The following is a 21,646-nucleotide window of genomic DNA, read 5'->3' on the forward strand; positions in this document are numbered from 1 at the left end:
AAGGGCCTGAAGGGGCGCTGAAGGGCCGCGGCTCGCCGCAGCACGGCGTTCACGGTATACGCGGCGTAGAGGGTGAAAAGGGCCCGAAAGGAAACGCCGCCGAGGTTTGATGGATGCCGAGGGGTCGGCCATAAATGATAATGCACCGCATTAGGCCCCGTCCCCCGCAGGGCCTCGCAGGGCCCGCAACGTGGAGGGAAGGTCCGCGATGACCCGCAAACGGGCGGGAGCAAAGAATGGGGGCGGGAAAAAAGGCGTGATCAGCTCTGCTATCAGCTCACGCTTCGATAGTGAAAAAGCAAAGCCAAACGCAGAGAGAAAAGAGGGGGGGGGGGTGGAGGGACGACATGCACTCCGCCGGGAGCTGGCCGCTGCGGTGGTCCACGCCAGGGCCACGCCAGGCCACGCCAGCGACCGTGGTGGTTCTGCCCGCCGAGCGGAGCAAAAACGTCAAAGAGAATTTCACCTCTCAGATCAGTGATTGTGTGGGCAGTAGAATGAAAGCCGGTTCCAACGAGAGCACACAGTTCCAGGAAAGAGAATAGACGACAGAAAAGCTACATACATACGATTTTCCCTGTGCGTTTCGTTCTTGGTCAGTGAGAGAAACGTCAGTCGACCGCAACAACTCACCTGAAACAGAAACAAAACATAGTTAGCAGGTGCCACCGGAGCAAACCACAACAGAGTGTTTTTGTTTTTTTCACGCGATGGGCCCGCGTCCAGCCCATCATCACCGTGCCGAAAACAGCGCCATTACGCCCACGGCGTGCTAATCTTCTTACTGGCCGCCCAATTCGCCGAGAAATTCCCCCGCAGCCGGCGGGGCTGGGCCGGGCCAGGCCGGGCCGGGCTGCAGCCGACGTTATTCTATGCAAATGACATCCATTAGCGCTAGCAGCAACGCCCCGCCCCGCCACGCCACGCCCCGCCACGCCCCGCCACGCCCCGCCGCCTTGCCCGAGTCCTTCTGCAACTGGAACAAGCAAGATGGGCGGTGCGGCCGACCGAGCGTCTTGCTGTCTCGCCGCGCATAAGCAGTCAAGCAATGCTGCCACAGTAAGCAGGCAAAATTCCTTAGATGAAGCAGTTGAAAGGGTTGTCAACATCAGCCTGCCTACAAGGCAACCTATCGTCCTCGCTATCGTCAGTGAATCCAGGATATTGCGTGGTGGGAATGCTGAGGTTGGCTTTCACTGTCGGTAAGTTTCCTAGTCGGCTGGCTGAGGTTGGCAAACCCTTCAAAATCGGTGCATCGTGGGAAGTTTTGCTTGTTTTTGTGGCAGGACTATGCAACCAAGGCAAGAGGTTCGTCTGCAGCCTCCGTACACCCCGCCCGCGCGAGGACGGACAAATGGGGCACTTCGACTTGGACGCGGCCCTGCTGCCGGACGCCGCGTGGAAGAAGGACGGTGTGCTCATTTCCGATGGCGATTCTGGCCGCTGAGTGAGACAGAGCGAGTCCGGTCTTCCAAAGTCCAAGCCAACCCAGCGATAATGACCACCAACTTGCGTTCCAAATGGCACTCTCTGAGCCTACAGACTGATTAATCGAATGCGAGCTGCCACTCAGCCGGCCAGTCGGCCGCCAGGCCACGAATATTTTATCGCCTTTCCAAACAATACGGGCAGCCTTTTCGTGAGAAGTTTACCAAGAAACTCTTTGTCGGTCGGTAGACGCCGCGCCATCTTCGTCACGCTGATACTGAAAGATATATTTGCCAAGGGAACGGCAATTAGTTCATTCATGGGGCGAGGAGAGGGTGGGTTTCTGCAGCAAGGGGGGAGGGGGATTTTAATTTCCGGGAAGAACCTCGACGAGGCGGAAACGAATAAAATGGTAAGAACGGCGGGAAATGAGCAGACTGTGTTCTCGCGTAAACAAAGACCAAACAGGTGTCTCCCTCGTTTATATTTTGTTTTGCCCCTCATCTTTCGCACCACGATCCCACAATGGAAAGACAATTACATCCGCAAATTAAATAACACAAACAGAAAAGGATAATGAGTTACTTTTCAAAACCGCTGACTGGGACAAGTTTCATTTGTATTAACTTTTGTTTCTCTGCGCGGTAGCTTTAGGCTGCTGTTTGATGGTTCAGTTTGGACCCACTTATGCAGGTGCTGATGATTCTCTTTGAGCGCGTATTGTTTTGATATGAATGCGCTACAGTTCCAGCAGAATTGAGTGCGTTTCGCTGGAATAACATGCGCGCCTCCCGCCCAATTGCATCGCAGTTCCGCGCTTCGCGTTTTGGAACACCAATAACATGACTGTTACAAATAAGTGAGTCCTCCATTCACGTGTCAATGCATGCAGTTTATCCGCTCTGACCATGCACAACAAAGTTTCATCAAACCTCCCCTCGCCCCGTTGACACGCGACCGAACCCGCGCCGCCAGCCAAGCCACTGCCGAGCCACCCGAAGCGCACTAATGCACGCTCGGGCATGTTCGGCCGCGCTCGGCTCGGCGCTCGGGAGTCCCGTTGCATCGATTCGAGCGAGCGCGCTTTAGAAGGCGGCCTCAAGGCCAGACTGTGAAGCGCGGGGATGTAACTCAGCGGTAGAGTGTCTGCTTCGCATGCTGAAAGTCCTGGGTTCAAATCCCAGCATCTCCACTCGCTAATATTTTTTTTCGCGCGGCACCGGCGTGTGAGCGTGTATCCTTCGCTCCTCCGACGCACTAGTACCAATATTTCCAACAATTTGCGGTATTTTCACAAAAAGATATGTGAACATCAAAAGGTCTTTCATCTTTCACAGGTAAGCCTGATTCACATGTTAAAACAGGAAATATTGTGTATTGCCCTGCCTTTTCCCGGTCAAAACAGCAGGCGGCCGCTGGCAGTGTAGTACAGCGATCCGATTGGGTAACAAGCGAGGCGACAACTACCGCCACCAACTGGCGGCAAGCCTTTGGCAAGCACCGCCGCGACTGCGGATTTAGGAACACGGGGACAATTAGGGGAACTACGCACAAGGGCTCGGCCGGGCCAATGCCTCGCATATCAATGAGCGACGCGAGCGAAGCGGCACGGCGGAGTCGGCCGGAGTCGCATCGTCCGTCTGCACAACTGCCATCGGCCGGGCCGACAGTTACGGCGATTCAGAGCGTTGCGCCCGTCTCCCTCGCACTCATTAGAGGGCGCTCCGAAATGGAAGATCAAAACTACGACACGAAAAGGGACGCAGACCCCCTCCCCCTCCTCTCTATCGCTCTATCCCGCTCATTACCAGCATCAAAGGACGCTCTCTAATTCACTAAGTCGGGAACAACCGGCAAAGTTATCAATATTGGGCCGGCCGGGCCGGGACTCCATGGACTCGCATAACGCGATGGCGCCTCTGCTGCGGCCCCGAAGCTTATTGCTTGAATCATTAATAACCGCCCCACATCCGCGCCCCGCTCCCAGTCATTTTTCGTTTGGAGCCACTGCTGCGCATCGGCGATGATGAGAGGAGCAAACGATGACAATTTCACCGCGCCGGACTTATACCGAAGATGCATCAACTACTGCTCCACTGTGCCCAGGCCTTCCACGAGTGGACTTGTACATAAAATTCCAACGTCCAAAATCGTCCAAAATGTGGTCGTCGCATTTTTTTTCCCGCGACCTCCGGCGCACACCTGCATTGCCCCGTGATCCAACCGATAGCGAAACAAGGCCATCATTGGTGCCCGACTGATGGGGGAAGCAACGCGAGCGGCCGTTGGGTTGACGGGCGGGCGGCGCGCGACCCAATACCCAAACATATCGAGCAGCCCATGGCGGCCCAGGACGGCCCAGGGCATGCCGTATCTAAACGACCCTCTCCGCCGCCATCGAGTCTCACGGCGATCCGGTCCGCGCCCTCCGCCCCGCTAGCGCGCTATAGTGTGCGCGGCGCCACGTCGAGACTCACCTCACACCTCGCTTCACGTAGAGTCGCGCGGCCAAGGCTTTAGGGCGGGCAATAACAGTACGTCCCGTCACACACGCGAGCAGGCGCAGTGGCGAGGCACTCTCCGAGCCGGACAAAGTTTCGGAGGCGGAATCTCTAAAGAGCTCCTTGGGGGTATAATTTGTACAACGCCTTGCTGCGCATCAAAATATGCTGGGGATTACTTCAGGCCGTGAAGGACGCTTTACGGCGCTTTACAGTCCAAAGAGAAAGGGTGTGTGTGTGTGTGTGTGTGTGTGTGTGTGTGTGTGTGTGTGTGTGTGTGTGTGTGTGCGAGTGAGGTGGGGTGTGCTTGCGCTCAATTAACGTCCTCGAGTAAAAAACCTCTTTCCCGGCCCCGGGGAGTAATTCCCGCGAGTTATCTGGGAAGGACTGGGGCCGCGGCCGGCCATGGCAGGGGCGTGAAGAACTGCACAATTAACAGTGGCGCGAAAGGCGCCGCGGAACCGCCAACACATCCATCCAGAGTGAGTGTGGGGTCGCGACCGCTGCCTTTTTCATCCGGCCGAATTTCGTTCCCGCGCTGGAAGCTGGAATATGCCGGCAGAGCAGTCGAGGAAGTCGGGGAGTGAAGATATCCTGCCAACTGGCTGGCGGAGAAACAGGGAGCGACATCGATGGATGAACGTGTCAGGACGCGATAGGGCAAGAGAAAAACAAAAACGCTGAAAGGGTAGAGAGGGGAAAATAAATGTAAAAGAAAGAGAAATAAGATCTGCCTCGGCACCGACTCAGCACGCGACCTGCTAGCCTGCTGGCTTCCCCTCTCGGAGAGGACCAGGCAGGCAGGCACAGCACTCCCGGCACTCCGGGCACTCCCGCGGGCTGCAGCATGATTTCCACGAATACCTTCCTCCCCGTCCTCGACTCGCTGACTCCGGGTGCGGACATTTCATTCCAAGACCACTACCCGCGTCGCGCCCGCACTGCTGCGAATAGCATGCCGTTGTGGTCCGCACTGCGAATAGCACGCCGTTGTGTCCCGCACTGCGTAGCACGCCGTTGTAGCCCGCACTGCGAATAGCACGCCGTTGTGGCCCGCACTGCGTAGCACGCCGTTGTAGCCCGCACTGCGAATAGCAAGCCGTTGTGGCCCGCACTGCGAATAGCGAGCCATTGTGGCCCGCACTAGGGATGGCTCCGGTATTTTATTGGTCGGTATTTTAGAGTAATATATCGTTTTAAACCCGGTATTAAACCGAGAACTCTGAATTTCTTGGTATTTTACGGTTTTATACCAGTATGTTTCAGTTTTTTATTCGGTTTAAAACCGATTTAAAATACCAAAATATAAAATACCGGTATTTTACCATCCCTAGCCCGCACTGCGAATAGCACTGAAAATCCAAACGTGGTCTAGACCACCCCAACTAGTGTGGTCAAATGGGTGCCATTGCGGCCGCATCAGTTGGTGCTGTCTAGACGACGTTTGGTGCGTTTGGTGTGGTCATTGCGTGAAAAAACGACACCAAACGTGCACACCAAACGTGGCCAAACATGGTCTGGACCACACCGAAGTGGCCAAACGTAGTCTGGACCACACCAACTGATCCGGCCGAAATGGCACCAATTTGACCACGCCAGTGTTGCGGTCTAGACCACGTTTGGTTTTCCAGTGAGCTCGCCGTTGCGGCCCGCACTGCGAATAGCACGCCGTTGTGGCCCGCGCTGCCGACGGCTACACCGTGCGAATAACGCTGCAATGATCACTACCGGTCGCGAGACCTTTCCCAGTGTGCGCGCGTGCGAGGGCCCCTTTTTGCCGCACGTGTTATCTGGGCCGGTATTACCGCGACACAGGTCGCCCTCCCTCCATGCCGCGCCGTCGCACTGCTGTCACCGAAGATAGATGACGACGGAATGCGACGGAAAGCAAGCGGAAGTCAAGGACCGCGACGAGCCGAGCGACCGAGCCGAGCCAGCCGAGCCACAGGGCGGTGGGTTCCGGGACACGCTTGGGGCAAAAGCGCCCAGCCGCGTCGAACCAGCAGCGGTAGCGGTGGCGCGGTGGCCCGGACAAAGATGTCTCGCTCGCGCCACCAGTTTCGTCTCGTCATCTCCTGCGAAAATCCGGCGACTCGTCTCCTCTCCTCTCTCTCTCTCTCTCTCCTCTCTCTCTCTCTCTCTCTCTCTCTCTCTCTCTCTCTCTCTCCCCGTTTTTTTCTCGCCAGGCGCGGCGGCGCGGCGCAGCAGTGTCTCGCCCGATCCGTGCATTTCCTCCCACAGCGTATTGATCATGCGACCGGAACGACGGAACGTGCCCCGTGACGTCACCAGGCACTTTGCCCCGTCACGAGTGGGAAGTGGGACTGGAGAGCGGCGGCGGGGCTCGGTGTGGCGGGGCGTGGCGGGGCGGGGCGGGGCGGGGCGGGGCGGGGCGGGGCGTGGCGGGGCGTCCTTCCTCCGCCTTGCTTGGCTTTGCCGTCGCTCTGCGGCCTGCACCGCGCGGTACATCGAGGCCGCCAGTGTGGCCATCTGCGGCAATTTAGACGCGTGATGAAATCGGCTTTTGTGTGCGACGGGTAAACCCTCCGGGCGGCGAGACGGAGCGGCGGCCGGGCTCCACCGCGGCCTCCACCACGGCCACCATGGACTCCACCACGGCGTCCACCGCGGCGGCCCCGGAGGCGGCCACCATTCTCCCATTGTCACCCCTAACCCCGGCAACCCGGCCTCGTCCCGCCCGGACGGACACCGCAGGGTAATACACTGACTGTACCAAACTACCTCAGAGGTTGGCTGGCTCGGCTGGCTGGCTGGGTCAAAAGGCACCATGCCAACAATGACCGACACAAGCAAACCCTTCCGAACACAGTGCGAGAAGCGGGGACGGTTGTTTTTCAAGAGAGTACTGTACCTCCTGTGGGTATGCGGCCAGGATCATGCACTCGGTGCCGAAAATACGAGCGCCGTAAAGCACGCCAATACCTTGATGAAATTCTTTCGCCCAACGCTCGTGGTTCACGTTGCTGCGCGCTTCATCGCTGGAGTGGCGGCACTCGCGGCAGCTCGCGGCAGCGGTACTTCTGTGAATGGCACACTCACACACTCACACAGACACAATGTCGTATCTGAACGCGACACAGCAAGTACTCGGCGAGTTACGGCCCAGGCAGCGCGGGGGTCGCCCGCAAAGTGTCCGAAACACTATGACGGATGATGCTCTCGTGCGTGTGCGCCTGTTAGTGTGTACGTGAGCGTGTGTGTGTGTGTGTGTGTGGCGCACAGGCTCTTTAGTGTGCCTTCAGCACACCCCACCCACACAGGCACACACATGCGCTACACACCCACGACACACCTCCCCTTGTCCGCGCAGTATTGCTATTACAGCCACAGGCGCTGCCAGCCTAGTTAGCTGTCCGGCCGGCTAAACGCGAGCCTCAAATTCAGCGCAGGCGTCGCCGGCTGGGCTTCTGCGGCCATGCCGGGCACGTCGGCTGCTCGGCCGGTGGGGCGGGGCAGGCTGGGCAGGCGGGGCAGGCTGGGCTGGCAGCCCTGCAGGCTGGTGCGGGGCAACAACTACCGGTCCAGAGGGACACGTTCGTAAGCTCGTGTTAAGGCCTCTGATGCGTTGCACCGGTAGCGCCCCTCCAACCCCCCACCCCCGCCCCCACCCCGGTACAACGACGGCTACAAAAAGCCCCCGGCCGTTCCCAGGGGCACCCGCAGGCGCCACCGGTACTTCCAGTCTGCTGCAGCGCCCTGCAGCTTTGCCCTATTATCTCCTGCTGTTCTCTTATTACTATCCGCTCCAGTGGGCCATAATGTATTCCTGCAGCACGCAACCTCCGAAATACGGGCGCACCAGAAGACGAAGAAACTTTTTGGACCAGTCTCGCGCGCCCATCAAAGCAGAATAAAATAGCTAATAAAATAATGGCGGTGGTGGGGGCTGCTGCTGCTGCAGGGGGCGTTATTCAAATTTGTATGCAGCAGTTAGTCCCCTGCCGGTCCAGCACTGCCAGCACACTGCCAGCACCGCCATGGCGCGGCCGGCACACTGCCACGGCGGCGCGGCCTCGCATCACTCCAGGAGCGCCACCCCATTTCACGCATGGCTGGCGCACCCGCTTAAGGATGTGATTGCGGTGGTTCGGACGAGAGAAAAAAAAGGAGCCAAGGAAAATAACCTCGGCCGTTAGGAATAATATCCTTTTACCGCGAGGTTCAGACCTGGCGACCGCCTAGACACAGTGGAGGGGGCGCTCTGAGGCATCGACAATATGGCGTAGGCAGTCGCTGAAAATACGTCTTTGGATTCTCAATGAGATTTATTTATGCCCGGAGGGCGATCTGCCAACACGACGAAATTCAACCAATTTTTTCTTCCGAGCGAACAGGGAAGGCGAGGGGGCCGTTGAGCGGCGCCAGGGTGATGTATCACGGCGCAGACGGGCGGCGCGGCGACGCGAAGACGAGACGCATTGCCGCGCATTGCCGAGCATTGCCGAGCATTGCCATGCCCGAGTGCCGGAGTGCGCAATGTTGGCAGCCCTAATTATTACAGTGGCGCCTCGTTACTCTCCCCGACAGCACTGAGAATGAATGGGTCACCACCATCACCCTTTAGATGGGTGATGCAACTTCGTTGCCCAATTTTGGGTGACGAAAAATTCATCACCCGAAATTTGGTAACAGGCGTTAGGTTGCCCAAATTTGGGTAACGTCGTCGGCGACGCAGTGAGGTGCACGATGACGTCCTTCCGGGGCCACCACGATGACCGGAGGCCTCAACACCACATGAGGTCATCGTCGTGGCCCCGGGAGGACGTCATCGGGGACCTCACTGCGTCGCCGACGACGTTACCCAAATTTGGGCGACGATTTTATGACTGCCCAAAATTTGGTCACCGCTGGCTCGTCACCCAAATTTGAGCGACCATGCGTGCGTTACCCAATGAAAGGGCGATGGTGGTGACTCTTTCATTCTCAGTGAGTGTAGCGCACCCGCACCGCGGCGGGCCGCTCCCAGGGCGCTTCCCGGAGCTCGCAGACGGGCCGGTCGGCCTGATAGAAAGGGGCAAGGCGGGGGTCAGTAGGTGAAACGGGAGGCGAGGGAGGGGGAGGCGTCGGAGCTCCGTTCCATATTCAACGGCGCACCAACAAAAGGCTTGCTAGCTTGCTGAAGCCGCTCGAGCCAGGCCGCCGCTGCAGCGCGTTATCGAGGCATACCGTGCCAAAGGCGACCAAGGGCATCCAAGGACAGCCCAGCAACCAAAGGCAACCAAGGACAGCGCAGCAACCAAAGGCAACCAAGGACAGCCCAGCAACCAAAGACAACCAAGGACGGCCCAGCAACCAAAGGCAACCAAAGACAGCCCAGCAACCAAAGACAACCAAGGACAGCCCAGCAACCAAAGACAACCAAGGACAGCCCAGCAACCAAAGACAACCAAGGACAGCCCAGCAACCAAAGACATCCAAGGACAGCCCAGCAACCAAAGACAACCAAGGACAGCCCAGCGACCAAAGGCAACCAAGGACAGCCCAGCAACCAAAGACAACCAACACTCTCATTCCAGGAACGTGACATCACGTTGAAACGAACGTGACAAACTGTCACGTTCGTTTGAGCATTGTGTCACATTCGTTTGGGTGTGAATTGGCCGAAAATCAGCTCGTTCACATTCAACGAACGTGACACAATGCTCAAACGAACGTGACACTTGTCACGTTCGTTCAACGTGATGTCACGTTCCTGGAATGAGAGTGAAGGACAGCCCAGCACCCAAGGGAACCAGGCCAGCCCGCAACCAAAGACACCAAGGACAGCCAGCGACCACGGCAACCAAGGACAGCCAGCAACCAAAGACAACCAAGGACAGCCCAGCAACCAAAGACAACCAAGGACAGCCCAGCAACCAAAGGCAACCAAGGACAGCCCAGCAACCAAAGACAACCAAGGACGGCCCAGCGACCAAAGGCAACCAAGGTGAACACTTGGGTAAAAACGTAGGTCCAAAAATCATCGGCGTGCCCCTGGGCCCAGGAAATTTCCTAATAACGGAAGGGGAGGGGGTGGCGGAGTCCATGAAAGCAGCCCACACTGGCACGGCTAGGCACGGCCAGGCACGGGGCATGCCGCCCTCGACCGCCCAGCCTCATTATTAACAGTCGGGGCCTGCCGCATTCCCGCCGTAAACTACCACACTGTCACCGCGGAGGCTGCCAGCCCCGCCAGCCGGCAAGCGAGGCCGCCATGCTGGGCCGCGAAAGAGTCTCCACTTTTCACACTGCCGCGGCGCCCCTCGTCCTGTCGTCGATGCGAGGCAGTGTCTAAATCAGACAGTCAGACAGAAGAGAGCGCTTGTCAAAACGAGTGGAGCCCGAGGCGAGGAGCTTGTTGCATGCTTGTCGCGACTCCCGCGGCCGCACTCTTTTTTTTGGTCCTCTCTCTCTCTCTCTCTCTCTCTCTCTCTCACTCTCCGGCGCTTTTTCTCGTTTTTCTTCGTCATTGAGAGGGAGAGCTTGGTTTCAATCGAGTCCACCGTTGAAAATAAATCAGACGGGATTCCTCGAGGGGGTAACCACTCGCGTAATACCCTGTACACCAAAACCGTGTATTACGCGTAATACACGTGATCGTAATACCATTTTTGGGTCAAATGTGCCAAATTTTGGCATTTTAAGGCCGTAATACACGTGTAATACACCGTAATACAGCGTAATACCGAGTAGTCTGTACACGATTTCTTGAAGTGTTTACCCCCTCGGGATTCCTAGCTTCTCACTTAAAAGTTCCGTTTTTTTGTTGTTTTTTTTTTAAATTGCGTATGCGCTTTGCCGTATTTGTTCATCTGACTGCCGTGACGACTTGATTCGATTGGCGAACATTGGCCAGACAACACGGCCGGCAAGGCCGGCAGGTTGATCCAGTGCGTCCTAACTAATTGAGGCACAAAAGTCACTTTGCCGGAGCCACAGCGGCCGAAGCAATTGCTTTACATCCGCTTGCCTCGGCCCGCCTCGGCTTGCCGTGCACTTTCCGGCTGGCGGCGCTTTCAGAATTCCCGTTTCGTTTCCGTGCCGCCGGCCGCGCAGGCCGACAGACTTTCCCACTTTATTTCCTCCTTCTTCTGTCGCAAAATGAGAGTAAGAAAACTTGAAACACTCGGCCTCGCGCGTCCATGCCGCTGCACTGGCAAACCGCGAACGCCGCGAAATTGACGTCACGCGGCGGACACGTTCGAGTGCGCGACACACCCCGACGACGCCACCACCGTGACGCCGCGGTGACGGGCCGTCACGTCACATCAAGTGACGGAGTGACGGCGGCGTGACGAGGTGACAGGGCAAGGCGCCGGCTCGTTAGTCCCAAAATGGGAGTCGGCTCGGCAAACGAGGCATGAGGCCATGAGGAGGCGGATCGCGGCCGAGCAGGCGGTTCGCAGGCAGTCCCCCCGCAGTCCCCGCGGCGCATGGCTTTGCGCGGGAAAAGGCGGCCGTAATCAGATTTCGCGCGCGAGAGAGGCAAAACGGGGAGAGACGCCAACACACGAGGGAGTGGCCCGAAGGAAGAGAAGGGGTGTTGTGTTTCCGCGAGAAAGCTTCCCCGGGCGAGACAATTCGGACGCTAAAAAGACGATCGGGAAACACACACCGCCCTGCTCCGCCGCCACAGCGGAACAGCCCTGAGTGGCGGAGAGTCGGGTCGCAACGCCGCCTTGTGTGTGTGCGTGTGTGTGTGAGTCCTCCCATGCCAATTGGGCCGTAAACGGAGAAAGGTATACACGAAAGAATATAAGGCCAGTCCATGAGGGAGACCCAAGCGGAAAGGGAGATAGATGTGTCGGTGAGGCGTAGGTGTGAGTGCGTGCGTGTGTGTGTGTGTGTGCGTGCGTGTGTGTGTGAGTGAGTGAGTGTGTGTGTGTGGGCCAATCGCCAAACCTGCGGCCCGCGGAGGCCAAGAGGCCGAAACAGTAAACGCCCCGGGCGAAAAGGTGAAAAGGTTGGCAGCCCTGCTCGTGCCGTCCCGATCGGCGCGGCCAACCTAACCGTTTTATTTTTATCTCTCTGGCTTGGCGCCCTCGGCTGCCCGGCCAGCCTTGGCAGGGTGACAGGGCGGTTCGCTCCAGCCCCCACATTGTCCAGGGCGCGACCCTCCCCCTTTCTTCCCGCTCCACGACCCTGATAATTAAAAGTTCCAAGTGTTGTTTTGTGAATTAATCGTGCGCAGTGCATTTCGTGTGTGTGCCCCTTCGGCCGCGTCGCTTCCCACACGACCAAGTGTGCCTCCTCCCTCTTCTCTTTGTGCTTTTTCTTTTTGTTTTAAAGTGACTTTGGAGGCCACGAAGCGAAGGGTGAACGCAATCAGAGGGAAGAGCACTGGCGGAGCGATTCGGGGCGCGGCCCGTTGTTCGCAGGGGAAAAGGGATAAAGGGGAAATAAATACATGCATGGGAGGTGGGAGGACGAATGCGACCCCGGTCGGATCTCGACGTATACTACCTGGCAGACCTGGCTGGCACGCTCGGAAAGCACACACTGCGCGATACATTTCCCTCCCCGTTTTATCGGGGTTTCTTTCTCTCTTTTTAGGGGTTCCGACGAAGGAGGACCCCTATTGCCCGGGGGGGCCGCTCAGAATTCTTCTTCTACGGACCCCCCAGGATGGACATTTCGCTCCCGCCATATTAATCCTTATCATAATACAATAAAAAATCCAGAAAATCTAAAAAATTTATCGTGGAAATTTTCCGTAAACGACTAAAACATAAATTTGCAACAATCAAGCACCCTTATCCGTTCACATTTTCCAGAAACGTTTCGAAGAAAAAATGTGCCACTCCTCAAAACTAAACTTCCTGCCTCATCAAAGTGACAAAAACTAATCACTGTTCTAAGAAAATGATAGAAACATGAAGAAAAAATTCTCGAGAAAACGTCCCACTGCCATCATACCAACTGTCAAAATTTAAAGTCCATGATAAAAAGAAATTAAAACGCCGTGAAATTCGAAAATGCCAATGCTAACGCATTGCACGGTATCCCGACATTGAAACATCTTTGAAGTCCGTCAGTACAAAGTTCATAGCAGAAAAGACGCAATAAATTAATCTTCGGGGGTTGGTAACAATTTTCTCGGCGTCTGCGCCCTTTCGAAAATCGCGAGGCTGAATAAACGAGTAGTCGCGCATTGAAACTGCCCCTCCATTGTTGCTGAGGTTGGATTGTTTCGCTTGCTTTTAAAGGCTGCGGTTCTCTTGTGATGTTTTCCTCAATTCTGTAACCAGCACGACGGTTGGTTTCACAAACTTTATAAACTCGGGAGGGGTGGTTTCGGGACACGGATGACTTTCGTCTGACGAACATGAGCACTGTAAATCGCGAGATCGCGAGATGGACTGAGATGGTCATTGTGTTAACTGAATCGGGTTTGGGGATGTAAAATTACCGGTAGGATTCAAAGTTACGTAAATAACGGTAAATTGAACGTAATTAACGTTTAGACGACAGACTTCAAATTGATTTCCACAACCGGAACACCGTGCAATGCGTCAGCATTGGAATTTTTTTTAATGAAGAGGGTACCGCCACCAAGAACCAGAGGAGCCACGGCCCAGAGCGATGCCAACACAAAGAAAGTCCTCTCGCGGTGCCACGCATTTCCTCCGCGGAGAACATTAACGTTTTTGGCACGGGAGATTGGGATGGCGTTGGGATGGCGGTTTTTTTTCGTGTCTTTTTGTCAGTGAGAAAGGGGGGGAGGGGGCAGTAAGTTTGGGCCCCCAGCAGCACCTCTGGCTCATCCACACCCCCGGCGGCCTCTCCAGGCCGGCCTTTGTCTCGGCCTAGGAGTGGACGAGGAGCATAACGGGCTCGTCCGGCACGAGGGCGGCCAGGGAGGTAAGCGAAGACGCACTCCAAGCAGAGGAGTTCCTCGCTGGAAATCGATTCCAATACGTTCGGTTTCCAATAGCCGCCTCACCGCGTCACTACCCCGCGCGAAATGTGAGGCTGGGGTCGCGCAGACCGGCCGCTCCGTCTCCCTCGCACGCCTTCGGGGCGCCCCACGAGGGCGAGAGAGACAGAGCGACACAATGATCCTTCGGAATCAGGCGGCTGGAGACGTTTTCCCGGGATTCACTTTTCATGGCCCGTGTGTGGCCCCGTGGCCGCGGCCCCGTGGCCCCCTTCCGAGCGCTGCGTGCGGGCAGTGCGGGCAGTGCGGGCAGGCTGCGGGAGACACACGAGTCCGAGGGAGGGCTCCTTCTGAGCGGGTAACAAATGAGCGTGTAAGAAAAGGCCAAGCTGCCACGACCATACGTGACGCGTCCAGGATCCCCTTCAGCTGAATTTCATGACGGCGCGCCGCGGGGGCGGGTTCAAATCCCTCCGACCCTGCCATTTTTCCTTTTTCCCCGCCGTCGCGGCTCGGATTGTGCGCGGGACGCCGCGGCCCCCTCCCCCTTTCCCCCTCGCTGACTTTGACGAGCGGTTGACTCCATATGCCACCAATTGACGCCGCACAAAGCCAGCAGGTGTGCACACACACGCGCCCTGCAAAGTACAGTGCGTACACTGCAAAAAAAAACCACGAAAAAACAAGAAAACGCCAGGCCGTCTCGCGGGCGTTTTCCGACAGTGTGCCCCCGCGGCCCCGCACAAAGGCCCTCATCTTCCTTTCTTTCATTTTCCTTTCAGACCTTGTCCTGTCCTCTGCCCCGTGCGCGGCGTGCGGCGTGTTCAGTGGCGTAGCAAACGGACGGCGTTCCACGGCGTTCCGCGCCGCCGGGTCACAGTGTACAAACTCTGTGAATTAGGCAGCAAGTGCGACAGTGCTGCCAACCCACGAGGAGGGGGCGCTTATTTTTTGTTTTGTTTCGTTGGCACGTGTTGCACCTGACAACTTTCCAATGCTGCCCTTTCGTGCTCGCCGTGCCCCGCCGTCTCTGTCGCGCCCCTGCGAGACGCGCCACGAGTGCGACAGAGACAGATAGAGCCGCCACCGTGGCCGTCCTTCGCGCCCCTTCCGTTGTGCGGCGGCGCCGGCAGCGCCGAGCAGCGCGGCGGTAGACTTAACGGCGTTTTCGTCGCTCTGCCTCTCTCGCACCCATGCAGGACGCCCCGTGAGTGCGAGAGAGACAGAGCGACGAGAACGACTCTCGGAATCAGTCAGCAGCGCGGCGCTCGGCGGCGCTCCGTGAACGATTAGCCGGTGGCGTTCGGGTCCCGAATAGACAGCGACGAGGACCCTTTGAAATTAAATTATCATGACGGGGCGGAACGCAAACAAGGGTCAAGTTTACACTGCCGCACTTTTTCGCCAAAGTAATAAAAAGAGCCCCTCAAACAAAGGGGTCGAAAATAAATAAAATAAAAAAGGGTGGCGGCCTTGGGCGCGCGGCCGTGTTGGCTCAGTCACTGCCCGCTGGCCCACTCACGTCCAGGGGTCGCGTCCAGGGCTCATACGTCCAGGGCTCACATCCAGGGTTCACATCCAGTGCTCACAACCAGGGCTCACGTCCATAGGGCTCACGTATTGGGCTCACGTCTAGGGCTCACGTCTAGGGCTCACGTCTAGGGCTCACGTCTAGGGCTCACGTCTAGGGCTCACGTCTAGGGCTCACGTCTAGGGCTCACGTCTAGGGCTCACTTCTAGGGCTCACGTCTAGGGCTCACGTCTAGGGCTCACGTCTAGGGCTCAAGTCTAGGGCTCACGTCTAGGGCTCACGTCTAGGGATAAAGTCTAGGGCTCAAGTCCGTGACTCTCGTCTAAGCCTTACGACCAGGGCTCACGATCAGGGCTCACGTCCAGGGCTCACGTCCAGGACTCACGTCCAGGGCTCACGTCCAGGGCTCACGTCCAGGGCTCACGTTAGTGGCTCACGTCCGAGGCTCTATTGGACGAAGGTTATTCATGGTGGCGGCTCGCTCGATCGGCGCGTTCCACCGCGTCCACGATGACCGTCAAGTTGTTGATGGCGAGCAAGGTGGCGAGCCGGCTTGTTGCGGGACGGGGGCGCGGGGACGCGGGGGGCGGGGGCCTTCACTGCGCCCATATTTCTGCATTAACAGCATGCTCTCCCCTGGGCCGCCGGCCTGCCTGCCTGCTGCCCCCAGCAGCGGCCAAGCTCTGCGGGGCACTGCCGGTAGGCCGTGCCCCCGTGGCCCCGACCCTGCCCGCTTTGCCCGCTCTGCCCTTCGACCTCGGCAACGTGCTCCAGCATGTTCCAAAGAACAACAAAGAGAGTCCAGACCATTCCCACGATCCGGGCGGCTGGCGGCCCACTCCGCATTTCAGCGCGTTGCTCCCCGATATTCGTGTGTGCGCAGCTCTGCGTGGCTCTGCGTGGCCCTGCGTGGCTCTGCGTGCTGTCGTGCCAGCGTGCCGTATGGCGTGCGACGAGGCCCTCCGGAAGCCGCGAGCGCGAACCGCGCCAACCGCGCGAACCAGGTATCGCCCGTCATGGATCCCCCGCGGCCTCGCGGCGCCCCCGTGCCGCTTCTTTACGACAACCGACAAAAACAAAAACAAACGACACGACGACGAGGCGGATTTATCGGGGCGCGTGCGTCACGACGCCGCCATCGCCATGTCCGCCATGTCCGTGGCGCGGCGCCGATAACGGGAGGACGTGCGGGGCTGGCGGGGCGGGGCATCCTGGACGTCCCCGATGTCCTCGGACGGCCACGCCAGCACCACGCCGAGCGCCACCGGGGGTTGCCCTCCTAAAGCGGAATCCGTCACAGATAAGCGGCGAGCTCGCCAACGCGAGTGCCGGCGACAACGTATTCAATCGATTGGAGGCGAACGTAATGCCGGACGGGGCGGAAACGCGACATCACTACTCCACCCTCACAGACACACGCGCACACACACACACACACACGCGTGCAGAGTGAATAGGAAAGTTGATGGCTACAAGTGAGGGCAACATTTCAAAAGGGGTACGCTGGAATGGAGTGACAAGCGGCGCGTATGAACAGACAGACAGACAGACAGACAGACAGATAATAGAAGTATCAGCGACAGACACAGACGCGAAGAAGACAGCGACGCAGACAGACAGACAGACAGACAGACAGACAGATATAGATGTAATCGGCCCTTTGACAAGCCGAAAAAGGGGGTAAGCGCGGCCAGAAGAAGCGCAGCAACAACAGCAGCAACAAGAACAACAACAACAACAACAACAACAACAAACAGCTCCGAGCTGATTTCCAATTTGGCGCCGGCCAGCACAAGGCTTGCAAATTGAATAACAACTGCAGCCAATGAACAGAAGAGAGGGGCATGCGGGGCGTCGGTTCGGGGGAGGAGGGGGGGGAGGGGGGCGGCGAGATGCCAATTACGAGTTCGGCAGTAACGGCTTCCATTACGAGGGAAGGCAGCCGGAGACTGCGGCGGTGGCGCCGTGGCCGCGTTTTGCTGGGTTCGGTCTTTGGTCCTTTGGTCTTATTTTGCCGCTCCCCGCGGCTGCGGCACTGGGCACTACTGGGCACTGCGCACAGTGGGCCAGAAGACCGGTGGAGGCGGACAAAACTCTGGACGCGTTTTGGGCTACAGAGTCGCTAAGCAGGGCTCGAACCGAACGTGTGACCCCACCAATGGATTCCTCGTTCGGAGAGCAACCCATTGGTGGTGGGGTCACACGTTCGGTTCGAGTCCCATTCAGCGACTCTGGAGCTCAAAACGCGTCCAGAGTTTTGTCCGCCTCCACCGGTCTTCTGGCCCACTGTGCTGCGCCGCGCAGTGGAACACCCGGTCCTCACGACGGAGAGCGCCCGGGCAGCGGGCAGGCCCGCGCGGCAGGCCGGAGTGGCGGGCAGGCCTATGCCTTGGTTCGCAGGCGGCCCTCGCCAGCAGCAGGCGGCACGGCGGCACCGAAGGGGAGGGACTGTCTCGGCCGCCATGACGCCTTCCGGGAGCAGACCGAGCAGCGGGTAAAGTTGGTACACGTCAAAAACACGGCCCCATAAATCTGGCCCGGAAACGGACCGACACAGAGCGAGAGAGACAGAGAGAGGGGCCGCGCCGCCGGCCTGTAAGAGGAGGCCTAATGACTCCCCGCCGCCTCCTCCTCCTCCCCGCCGCCGGCAGACTGGTTCCGGACCGCGGGCCCATCGCGCTCTGTCTCCCTGCCCGCGCTGGTTGGGCGTGCGAGAGAGACGCAGCGACGCCCCAAACGGCTGTTGGTCGGCAAGCCGATACGACGCCCAGTGCCGATGGTGGATAACGGCCGTGGCGGCATCTTGCTGCATCTTGCCCGCGCGACGTGGCCCGAATGCGGCCACGGGACAGCGGCACGGACCGCCACGGACAGCGGCAGATTCACGGCGCAGCCATGGCGCAGCTGGCGGGGCGACGGGCGTGGTGCAGGGGGCGGCACGGGGCGCCGCGCGGCTGCGAAGCTCTCACGGCGCCGCCAGGAAGGGACAGGCGGGGGCAGCCCTCGGCCCACAGCCACCACACTGGGGCTTAGATTGACGGCAGCAGCGGCCGATCCCCGAAGTGAGCACGGTCGCCACTTGGCGCAAATCCCAGAGACATCCTCCCCATTTGAATTTTTACTGTTTCCCCTCTTTCGGTGTGCCAACTGCGTCCGGCGGCGGCCGACCTTTGATTTCCAAACAACAACACCGCCGTCCGCTGCGTGTGACGCTTTTGCTAAGTAAATGAGGTTTCCGAGTGGACACGAAAACGCACTCCCGCTCGACGCCAAAAGAACACGACATAGATCCCCTCCCCCGGCCAGCACCTCTCCGAAGGGAAGGGCCCCGGGGCCCGGGGGCAGCCGGCGCTCTCTGCGTTTGGAACTACGGTCGCCTCGGCTCTCGACTCGCCGCCCTGGCAGCGCAGCGCCCACTGGGAACGTCCAAACTATACATGACTACATCGCACGTGACACGACTTGCGACACTTGCACACGAGTTCGAAAACCATTCCAGTCCTTTCTGCTGTTTTATTTTCTACTTTTCGCATCGAAAACCAAAACTCTAGCCAAATTTGTACACCGAAGTTCATCAAACCAAAACTCTAGCCAAATTTGTACACCGAAGTTCATCAAACTAGTGACATTTACTGAAACTCATTAAAATTCATCGAATTTTGACTAAAATTAATCGAATTTCAACTAAAATTAATCAAATTTTGACTAAAGTTCATCGAATTTCGACTAAAATTCATCGAATGTCGACTATAATGCATCAAATTTAGCCCGAAATTCGACTGAAATTCATTGGAATCGCACATCGAAATTCACTATGTGATTTCCCCTTGTCGAAAACACAAAGTCCAGCACACTGGGAGTTGTCGCCGATTGCCGCGGCCGTTTACCGGCCCAGATAAATCACTGGCCCGTCCGCGCCGGTCCACGCCACTCGCAAAACGCGTCCCGGAGACAACCGGGCAGCGCCACGCCTCGGCAGTGGCAGTTACGGCCACCGCGCGACCAGTTGCGCCCCTGTGCACCCTCCGGGCCAAATGTCATTTTTCTGCCTCGGCGGTGGGCCCCAGTTGTGACCTTGGCACCCACCAGAACATGAATCAGGACCGAGAGGGGGGGGGAGGGGGCGGTGCAGGAGGTGACAGGAAGGAGCTATGGGGCGTGAGTTGGGAGGGGGAGGGGTGGCACTGTCACAATACACACTGCCTGCCTGTCTCGCTCACTGGACCGCACACGCGCGCTCACACATACAGACAGACTCGCTTAGACCCAGTCGCCCCCTCTCTCCACGCACACACACACGCTCACACAAAGGGGCGGGCGAATCCACTTTGGCCAAGTTTGACTGCGCCGATACGAAACACACGGGTGCCAGCAGGTCACTGCGACTGCTGCGATTGCTGCGAGTCCCCACCAGCTGGTACCCACTGCCGTCGGGATTTGCGGGCTGGTTCTACTCGCCGCGCGGTCGCGGGTTCGTCTCCCGGCGGCGGCGGCGGTCTCAACTTCGCCCGTCCGCCCCGACAGGCACCGATTGGCTCTGCCCCGCTCTGCTCATCTGAGGACGCCGAGCCAATAATAAAGAAAGAAAAAGACAATTAGAGGCCAAGGGGCCCCACCGCCCCGCCAGGCAGGCAGCCACGGCCTCGGCGCCCCGGCCAAGGCGAAGCAAACAATCGGCCAGCAAGCCAGCAAGCCAGCACAGCCAGCACAGCCAGCAAGCCAGCACAGCCAGCACAGCCAGCACAGCCAGCACAGCCAGCAAGCCAGCACAGCCAGCAAGCCAGCACAGCCAGCAAGCCAGCACAGCCAGCACAGCCAGCAAGCCAGCAAGCCAGCACAGCCAGCACAGCTAGCAAGCCAGCACAGCCAGCACAGCCAGCACAGCCAGCACAGCTAGCAAGCCAGCACAGCCAGCAGCCAGCAAGCCAGCAAGCACAAGCTAGCCAGCTAGCAAGCCAGCAAGCCAGCACAGCCAGCACAGCCAGCACCTAGCAAGCCAGCACAGCCGCAACGCAAGCAGCAGCCAGCACAGCCAGCAAGCCAGCACAGCTAGCACAGCTAGCAAGCCAGCACAGCCAGCACAGCCAGCAAGCCAGCACAGCCAGCACAGCCAGCAAGCCAGCAGCCCCGGGGGGAACCAATGGCAGCGAAGCAGCGTGGCAGCGCGGAGGTGGCAAGTGCAAAAGGATAGAAGAAAATGCGTGCGACGAGGTACCAGCAGGTACCACTTTGACCGACTTCGACGTAATTTGCGGTGCCACTGCTCCACGAGACAATGTTGAAAGTCAGACAAAATGTCTGTTCCATCGGATGACAAGGAGTCGTTTACTGTCACCTAAATTCGCTTACCCCATATCGAGCCAAGTAGTCCGTTTGTACAGTCTTCGATTCGCACATGAACCATCACTGAATGGCACACCTGGACTGTTCAACCTTTTGGATGCATCAGCTACTGGTCCCTCGGTCTATGGTCCTCCTGAGTTCATGGTTCTCTGTGGCCCTCACAGTCCTCGGTACTCAGGGGTGCTCGATTTATGGTCCTCGGTTGATAGTCAATGGTTCTCACTCAGTCCGGCCTCATCCATGGTCGAGTCCATGGTCCTCGTGGACGTGCACGTGGCCCACGTGGCCCAGGCCCGCCAGACCGCAGGCGGGTCAATCAATCAGGCTGGCTGCCACCCTCCCCCACCCTCCCCCAACCCCTTCACCTTCGCCCCCACCCCCGCCACGTCTTCATTGAAATTCTAGCCTCCTTTGCCGTCCCCGGCCTTTGGGCGTCCCGGACGCGGAGGATGCGCAGGATGCGATATTGCACGAGACAAAACCCTCCAAGCGGTGCCGTTAACGTCACTCGGAAGGGGCGCAGGCAGACGGCCAGACAGACAGACAGACAGACAGACAGACAGGGAGACGGCCAGACGCAGAGAGGGGATGGGGGTCGTTTTCGGTGGCCGGAACTGCGCCGTGCTGATCAGTGCGGCAGGGAAAGCACATAAAGGCCAATCCGATCTCCCCCTCCCCTTCCCGGTTCAACACACACACATTACACACGTTACATACACACACACACAAAACAGGGAGAGAGAGTAGCAGAAGAAGAGAGTGTGAGAGAGAGAGAGAGAGAGAGAGAGAGAGAGAGAGAGAGAGGTGCGGACAACTCCCGGCCCCTTTTACACGAGTTATCAATCCCGGGCGTGACGACACGCGAGACGCTGTGCACGTCTGCCACTTGTCACGCCCCGTCACGCTGTCCGTGACAATCACGCTCGTCCCTCATCACCGGGGTGACAGAGTGTAGGCGGAGTCCCC

At 58.2% G+C, this 21,646-nt stretch overlaps 1 protein-coding gene and 1 non-coding gene across 5 annotated transcripts in view; one reads left to right on the top strand and one right to left on the bottom strand.

Moving 5' to 3' along the window:
• LOC117640934 (Kv channel-interacting protein 4-like) overlaps nucleotides 1-21,646 on the bottom strand; it is a 113,973-nt gene that overhangs the window by 12,455 nt on the left and 79,872 nt on the right. The gene's annotated exons all lie outside the window — the stretch shown is intronic.
• Trnaa-cgc lies at nucleotides 2,549-2,620 on the top strand. Its single transcript has one exon. It is a non-coding gene; the product is annotated as a tRNA-Ala (tRNA).

Source organism: Thrips palmi, unplaced genomic scaffold, assembly GCF_012932325.1.
Source record: "Thrips palmi isolate BJ-2018 unplaced genomic scaffold, TpBJ-2018v1 HiC_scaffold_15, whole genome shotgun sequence".
Lineage (NCBI taxonomy): Eukaryota > Metazoa > Arthropoda > Insecta > Thysanoptera > Thripidae > Thrips > Thrips palmi.